At 55.2% G+C, this 8940-nt stretch overlaps 1 pseudogene; it reads left to right on the top strand.

Moving 5' to 3' along the window:
* The first annotated feature begins 505 nt into the window (after positions 1 to 505).
* Positions 506 to 1253, top strand: LOC147105494 (uncharacterized; annotated as a pseudogene).
* Positions 1254 to 8940: the final 7687 nt, after the last annotated feature.

Here is an 8940-nt window from a genome sequence, read left to right on the forward strand (position 1 = left end):
GCGGCCGGGCTGAATCAATTGAAGAAGACGGTATCCTCGTACCTAATCCTCCTTCTCACATCCCAATTCCTCCTCATTCCACAATCTATTCTGATTTACAAGCTGCAGATAGTGTAAGCATGCACTTCTTACTTTCCCCCCTCCCCTCACCACAACCTTACCTTGTGCCTTTCTCCTTTCAGTTACCCAAGAACTGCCACCTGGCCAGGCACTGGTGGAGGAGCCGGAAATAGAAGAACTCCAAGACACTGATGATGAAGACACAGCGTCGCTCGATTTCACACTCGCAGCCACCAGCTCCAATACTGACACTGCGCGTTATTTAAAGGATAGCATAGAGGTGGGATCTGCACATGGTGAGGCACTGGTCATGAGTGGCCTGCAGCCAGGGCAGGGGGAAAGGGTAGCGCAGGTGCTAGCTCCCCGGAGGGCGAGGTTGCACACGAGTTCTGCTGCACAGGACTCAGATGAGGACTTTGATGGGGCAGCCTACAGAAGAAGGCTGATGGATATACACAATGAAATGTTTGGTGCATTGGTAGGCCTGCCAGAAAGCCTGAGTGCAATGTCAAGGAGCATGGAGGAGTCTGGCACCAACCTTGCACAGGGCTTTGTGCAGAGCTTGGAGCCCATCCTTTCCAGCATGGAACGGGTGGCCAACTCCATTAGCGGAATTGTGGACCCAACCATGATGCAGCCTCTGATGGCTGATGTCTCAGCTTCCATTGCAGCACAAGCAGAAGCCACCCAACGTCTGAGTGCTGCAGTGGAAGCTCAGACTGAAGTCATACAAGCCCAGACTGCTGCCATCATGGCTGTAGTTACCAGTGTTGAAAGGGGCTTGCAGGGTGTCACAGCAGGCCAGCAGTCTGTCCTCCAGCAGATTACTAGGATTGCTGAGGCACCGCCCCGGGGGAGTGGCAGTGGCTCCGTGGAGCGTGAACCTGCTGTCCTCTCTCAGAATGACAGCATTCATCCTCCCACCACTGCCACTCCGCCAATGCCCTTGCAGTTGCCCATCAGCCAGCCAGCCCAGACTGCTGCCGCCCAAGCCGAGGCAGTGCAGTCCAAAGCCAGGCCTTCTCGGCCCAGAGGTCCTCGAGGTCATACTCCAAGGCCATCTGCAGTCTCCTCCATTGAAAGTCAGCAGCCTTCCACCTGCCATGCTGCAGCCACTGGGGTAGCACTGCATAGGAGCATTAGGAAAAGGCACATGGAAAAGAATCACTAAGGGAATGTGCAAGGGTGATTAGTTGACTTTTGTATGCAACATGGTGTGATTTCATATATAAATTTAGTTTGGGATGTTTATTTTGTGGTGGCTTTTAATTTTGCATTATAGCTAAGTGGACACTGGGAGTTGTGGTTACTGGTATCGCACATGGATGAGTTCATCATGGACAGCCCGGGCAGAAAGGAGGTTGCCTCCTCCCTTCCTCTTCCTCCTCCTCCTCCTCCTTCTTTTCCTCCTCCTCCTCATGATCCTGCTCCTGAGCTGCTCACCCTATAGCTGGTGGTAAGGGCTGTGCCCTCATGATGGTGAGGTTGTGCAGCCTGCAGCAGACCACCACGAATCTTGACACCCGCTCTGCCGAGTTATGCAGGGCTCCTCCGGAGCGCTCCAGGCAGCGGGAGCATTGTTTCAGCACACAAATGGTCTGCTCTGTCACATTTCATGTGGCAGCATGGCCTTCATTGTGTGCATGCTGTGGGTTGCGCACCGGAGTCATGAGCCATGTCGTCAGCGGATATCCCTTGTCGCCCGGTAGCCACCCTTTGGTTTGTCCTGGTGGCTCAAATGCAGATGGCACAGCGGACTGCCGCAGAATGAAGGCATCATAACCACTGCCAGGATACCGGGCATTGACCTGCATGATGCAGTGAGTATGGTCGCACACCAACTGGACATTGAGGAAGTGGAATCCCTTTCGGTTCCGGTACATGGCAGGGTGGAAATGCGGTGCCTGTGCGTGCAGTCAATGGCACCCTGCACCTTGGGGAAGCCTGCAATCCTAGAGAATCCTTGTGCTCGCTCCGCCTGCTGATCTCTGGCCAGAGAGAATGAAATGTAGTCGGCTCTCTTTGAATAGAGAGCCTCAGTGACCTCCCTCACGCAACAGTGGACGGCAAAGTGCGAGAGATTGCAAATATCTCCAGCTCCAGCCTGGAAGGAGGCCGAACCAAAAAGGTTCATTGCCACGGTCATCTTCATAGCCACTGGCAATGTGGTCCTCGCCCTGCTCTGAGGTTGTAGTTGTGGCAGATTTCAGTAAGCATCTCCTCACTGAAGCGCAGACGTCTCGCACATCGGTCCTCGCTGAGGTTCAGGTAGGAGAATTGCTCCCTGAACACCCCGGGCAGATATGGTCTCCTGCTGAGAGCCCTTCTCCTCCTCCTCCTTCTTTGAGCAGCTTGTCCTGCTCTGTGTGGCCTCTGTTCATTTTCCAAGTCATGCAGTGTTCCAAGGGGATTGCCTACTAGTGCAGCCATGCCTGGGAACAACTGATTTGTGCAGAATCCTTGAATCAACAAAAAGTCATTCAGCACCTGCCACCCCACTCCCTGCAGACTCCTGCAACTTGAAACAGCTATAGAATGCACCAAACACTTGTAGACTCATAGCAACAGCCAGAAGAAATCAACCAGCAACTCACCTGTAAGTAGTTGATGATCCTTTTAAGTAGTGCTGGTAGGGGTTTTGTGGCTATATTCCTGGAGATTGGTATCAGACTGGCAATGTGGGTGGTGCAGGCCAGTGTCACCCCGTGACACGAGACCCCTTCAACACGTGGATTGGCACTCAGCAGAGAGCACCGTCGGTAAAACAGCCCCTGTAGCCTTTATGGAACACGAGGGCCTAGAAATTCAGTTGCGTTCGCCAGCCGCTAACGCCATAAGAGGGGTAGATTTCCAGCACTAGGCACTTAGCGCCCGGGCGCAGAACGATCTGCGCCTACGCCCAACTTCAGTTGACATTTAGCGCCGGCGCAAAGTGTTTGCGCCCGCACAGCTGCGCGCGCAGCTTATGACATCATTTCGTCGTGCAACGCTGTTTGTGCGCCCCAAACCAGAAATTCAGTGGCGCCCGCCCAATGTGGGCGTGGCGCTGTTAAGAACTGTGAAGTGGAATGCAACAGAGGCCCTGTGGGCCTCGGGGAGCGCTAATTAAAGAGCACTTACACTGACCTATAAAGCCCAGCCATTTTGCTGCAATGACTTTAGTGCTTTGGATTTCTGGACAGAGACCAAGGAACAGAGCTTACTGATTTGGGACAACATAGGAGAGGTATTTTTGGCTTCTGGCCAGAGCTTGGAAATTTGAATCATTGTGATTTCACTGTTTGCAAGTTTATTATGGGGGCTGTATGGGGTTCCAACCCTCAGTTCCAGCATTATGTGCGAAGGGCTCGCAGACGTTGTGTGAGAGGGCCAGCCATGCCTAGACGCAGAGGGGCCATCAGGCGTCGGCAATGTAGGCCTTACCCACTCAGGGAATACCGGCAGCAGGTGTCCTATCTCACCATGACTGCCGCGCATTGTGTTAAGAGGCTGCGCTTCAGAAGGGAGGTGGTTGCAGAGATCTGCCAGCTGCTTCACAGAGATCTGCGTCCACAGCTGATGTGCAGGACGTCTCTCTCGGTGGAAGTGAAGGTCACGGTGGCTCTGAACTTTTATGCAAGCGGCTCCTTCCAAGCCGCTGCTGGGGACATAGCGAACATCTCCCAGTTTGCCGCGCATCGCTGCATCCGGCAGGTCACCGATGCCCTTTTCGCGAGGAGACACCAATTCATCTCCTTCCCCATGACCCTAGAGAGGCAGGAGCAGCGTGCAGTCGGATTTGGCAGGATCGCGGACTTCCCCATGGTGCAGGGCGCCATTGACTGCACGCATGTGGCTATGCGGGCACCTATCGACAATGCCGAGGATTACCGCAACCGGAAGGGCTACCATTCCCTCAATGTACAGCTGGTGTGTGACCACAGGCAGCGCATCCTAGCTGTCAATGCCCGCTTTCCAGGAAGCAGCCACGATGCATTTATCCTGCGCCAGACTACTGTGGCTGACATGTTCGAGGCACAGCCTCCACCAAGGGGATGGCTTATCGGGGACAAGGGCTACCCTTTGTGTACATGGCTCATGACTCCGCTCCGCGCGCCCAGGACCCCTGCGGAGGAGGCATACAACGAAAGCCATCAAGCCACAAGGAACATCATAGAGCAAACGATTGGCGTCCTCAAGCAACGGTTCTGCTGCCTGGATCGCTCCGGCGGATCTCTACAGTATTCGCCAGATAGAGTCTCCCAGTTCGTCGTCGTGTGCTGCATGCTGCACAACCTGGCTATCCGCAGGACTCAGGCACTGCCACCTGACGTCGCACCACCACCTCAGGAGGACGCGCAGGAGGACCATGAGGAGGAGGAGGAGGAGTACCAGCCCAGGAGGGAGCCACAAGGTCCAAGGGCCGTCCGCCAGCGCCTTATTGAACGACACTTCTAGGCCCCCTGTCAGGGAATGGATTGTGGCAATGAACGCGCCTGAATGCAGCCGCTCCGCAAGCCCTCAGCCGCTTAACGCAACAACCACTGGAAACATGACACCTGGACAAGCTGAATAAATAAAAAGCTTTATTTAACAAACTCAGGGCCCTTCCCACATGAAACAGAAAAACAGACAAGACCCCCAAAAAACAGTCACAAAAATATCTCACTCCCACAACCTGGGGAGGAATAACAAAACTTGCCCATCCAATTGGCCTTCATCCTCGGCCTTACCAAAAGAAGCCCCCCCCACAACACAAACACCCCCATATAAAAAAAACCGTTGCCAACACATTCTACTGGGTGTGCCGAGAGGGCGAATCCTTGTGCAGCCTTGTGCGGCCCCTGCCCGACCTGTTGCTCCGCCTCAACCTGGGCCCTGTGGGTGTTGCAAGGCTGGGGGAAGGCTCCTGAGGGGCAGAATGCGTGACGGCAGATGCCCTTGGGGGGTCGGCCTAGACGAGGTCCGGCCCTGGAGGGGCCGGCTGCTGACTGCTGCAGCTGTGGCTGGGCAGCATCAGTGTCTGCAGCAGCTCGTCGCACCTTGGCTGGGGAAGTTGCAGTGGCGGCTGCAGCAATGGGGGCAAGCTGGCTGATGCCAGGCGCTCGCTGGTCGCCAGAGACACTGGCACTCGGCCGGGCTGGCAGTGCAGCAAGCGCAGCAATCTGGTGGAGGCCAGACCGCTGTGCTGCAGCAGGGCGGCGGGTGCCCTGGCGATGCTTCTGCGACACAGCGAGTGTGGCAGAAGTGAGTGCCCGAACTGCCGTGGTCTGTGCCCGCATCAGATCAGTGAGTGTCTGCATGGCACCACTCATGAACTCGCGACTTGCGTCCTGCGCTGCCGCGAGTTGATGGACACCCCTGTCCTGTGCTGCCGCGAGTTGGTCGACACCCCTGGCCTGTGCTGCCGCGAGTTGTTCGACACCCCTGGCCTGTGCTGCCGCGAGTTGGTCGACACCCCTGGCCTGTGAGTCCCCGAAAGCGGCCACACTATGAGCCAGGGACTCAATGGCCTGAGGCAACTGTCCCACAACCCCCATGAACTCCTTGTGGCGGCGCTCAGAATCCGCGGACATTTCATCTAGGAGGTGCACCTCCTGGGCGAGGACCGTCTCCGGACTGGAGGCCGGACTCTCCCTCTGGGGAGAAGGCCGCCGTTCTGCCCGACCCTTCCCACGTGCCTGGACGCCACTGGGCCCAGCAACTGGCCTCCCCTGCAACACTTGCCCCCTCTGGGGAGAAGGCCGCCGTTCTGCCCGACCCTTCCCACGTGCCTGGACGTCACTGGGCCCAGCAACTGGCCTCCCCTGTAACACTTGCCCCTTCTGGGGAGAAGGCCGCCGTTCTGCCCGACCCTTCCCACGTGCCTGGACGCCACTGGGCCCAGCAACTGGCCTCCCCTGCAACACTTGCCCCCTCTGGGGAGAAGGCCGCCGTTCTGCCCGACCCTTCCCACGTGCCTGGACGCCACTGGGCCCAGGAGCTACACCCCCCTGCAGCACTTCCCCCTGGCTCTCCTCCAGGCAAGACGTCTCCCCTCCATTGCCATCCCCTGGCGCAGATGAGGCTTCCCCCGATGTGCCGCCTTCCTGTTGGTCCTCGTCGTCCTCCTCTTCCGAGGGACTGGCACTCTCAGCTTCAAGGACCTCGTCCTCACCAGCTGAAAGCAGGAAGGCACAAGAGTAGCTTTAGAGTGAGGACAGGGCATCAGCGAGGGAGGCATGAGTGGTGGCATTCAGCGCATTGGTCGGACAGTGGCAAAGGATGTAGATCTGATGCGCTAGGGGAACGAGAGAGGTCCAAACGGTCATGTCCTTACCATTGGGTCGCAGCACAGGGTCGGCATCTCCAATGGCAACAGGGCCAACCACCCGGCCACGCATGAGTCGAGCCACGCTCTCCTCCAGCTCACTGAGCTCCTGGAACTGGGCACGGCCTCCCCCGGTGACATTCTGGCTCTTCAAATTCCGGGCCATCTTGGCCTGCAAGAGAAAGGACGGCCTCTAAGTACATTGTGGTGGCCTGTTGTTGTGTGCACTGCCTCCCATGGTGGAATAGCTTGGCCAGTGTGGTGCCCTGTTGTTGTGTGCACTGCCTCCCATGGTGGAATAGCTTGGCCAGTGTGGTGGCCTGTTGTTGTGTGCACTGCCTCCCATGGTCGAATAGCTTGGCCAGTGTGTTAAGTGCAGAAAGTGCTATTGAGGATCATGCCAGTGCCATAGCTGCGGGAGGAGGGCTGGCCATTAGGCCTTTGAGGTCCCTTTGCCCATAATGTGAGGTGCACATGCAAGGATGAGGAGGACACTGGAAAGGGTACTCACCCTGACCATCCGAGTGAGGTCGTTGTACTTCTTGCGGCATTGGTCACCAGTCCTGGGGACATCGCTGTTGACTGACACCCTGTGGGCGATTTTCCTCCAGGCTCTCCTGTACTGCCTCCTGGGAGCCTTCTTGCCACTGTCCGGGCACAAGATCTCTTTGTACCTTTCCAACCCCCTAACCAGCACCCTCAAAGCATGCTGGGAGAAGCGCTGCGCTCGTTCACGGGCCTTCTCCATGGCTTCAGGCGCTATTTGGGTCCACCAGCAGTGTTCAGGCCTAGCTGCAGGGCTCCACTATCCAGGGCGTGGCTGCAGACCAAGTCGACCCTTCCCCCTTTAAGAGCTGGCCGGCGTCAGGGTGTCTGCTGTCAATCAAAACATGACCGCACCTGCGCTGCGCCCGGCCTCGGCGTTATCAGTCCGCACCGCCGGCTTAGCGCCTAAAGATAGGAGTGCAACGCCAGTTTCAGCGCTCGCCCAAACTCTTGGCCAAATCTACTGAATTTCGGCGAAGTGACCTGCACTTTCCGGCGGGCGCTAACTTTAGCGACCGCCCGACTTTACCGCCCCAAAAGTGGCTATACTGAATTTCTAGGCCGAGAGGTTTATTGTTTAATGACTATGTAACAGTTATATTTAACGTTATTACTACAAGTGTAGACACAGTGACAGGAAGCTTTACTGGGGCTCTATTGTGAGTGATGTAATTTATACTATAAAAACATCCTAGAAGATAACAGGTGTTGGACTTTCCCCTGAGGGCTATCTGGTTCATGCTGCTGCCAGTTAGAGTTGATACAGGGGCAGTGTTTCTGTAGTGTAGTGGTTATCACTTTCACCTAGCATGGGAAAGGTCCCCGGTCTGAAACCGAGCAGTAATATATATTTTTTCAAAATGATGAGGGGTTTTGATAGAGTGGATATGTTTCCACTGGCAGGAGGGTCGGTAACAAGAGGACACAGTGTTACCTCCTCTCCGTCGGAATTTGCCCTTCCTGTGCTGAAGGAGTGGAGTCAGTCCTGTTCTGAAATGGGGGGATTGTCCTATGAGGAGAGATTGAGTAGACTAGGCCTATATTCTCTAGAGTTTAGAAGAATGAGAGGTGATCTCATTGAAACATACACAATTCTTACAGGGCTTGACAGGGTAGATGCAGGGAGGATGTTTCCCCTGACTGGGGAGTCTAGAACCAGGGATCACAGCCTCAGAATAAGGGATCGGCCATTTAGGACTGAGATGAGGAGAAATTTCTTCACTCAGAGGGTGGTGAATCTTTGGAATTCTCTACCCCAGAGGGCTGTGGAGGCTCAGTCGTTGAGTATATTCAAAACAGAGATCGATAGATTTTTGAATATTAAGGGAATCAAGGGATATGGGGATAGTGCAGGAAAGTGGCGATGAGGTAGAAGATCAGCCATGATCATATTGAATGGCGGAGCAGGCTCGAGTGGCCTAATGTCCGACTCCTGCTCCTATTCCTTATGTCCTTATGAAATATTCGACAGGCATTCAGCCTTGGTTAGGGGAATGGAGGGGAGGGGTTTAGTAGGCGAGGGGAAAGGATGAGAGGAGCCACAAAGGAATTAAATAATGGGGATGGAGGGAGGAACACCCAGCTGATACACTCGAGTTGGTGAGTGGCTTTGCTCCACCTGAGCTGGAAAGCTCTTCCCTCAAACCACTGAACAAGATGAATTTCCCAGCCCTGCTCTACACTTGTAGTGTCATTCCTGCTGCTCTTCCCTAATCTACCAGGCCAAAAATATCTCAGGATAAAAACCTTCCGGCCCATCAGCCCTGTTGGCTGTTTCATCAGTTTTTAACTAAAATCCCCAGCATTTGTCGACCAACTCTGAATTTCAAAGCTGCTGTCGAGTGATGTTCACCACTAACCTCTGGCTACCACTATGCTCTCATTTTAATGCCTCTTTCAATTAATGAAACTCTCCCTCCTCTGAGCCAGTGACCCTCCATTGCTGCTGTCTAGTGAAGCTCTCGCCCAGATCCCTCACCTCCTTCCTTGTGGCACTGAGCCCAAGTACCTGGAAGGGGAAACTTGTACTTCAGCCCTGTGCTCGA

This window comes from Somniosus microcephalus, chromosome 17, assembly GCF_052327205.1.
Source record: "Somniosus microcephalus isolate GS21.2 chromosome 17, FLI_Smic_1.0, whole genome shotgun sequence".
Lineage (NCBI taxonomy): Eukaryota > Metazoa > Chordata > Chondrichthyes > Squaliformes > Somniosidae > Somniosus > Somniosus microcephalus.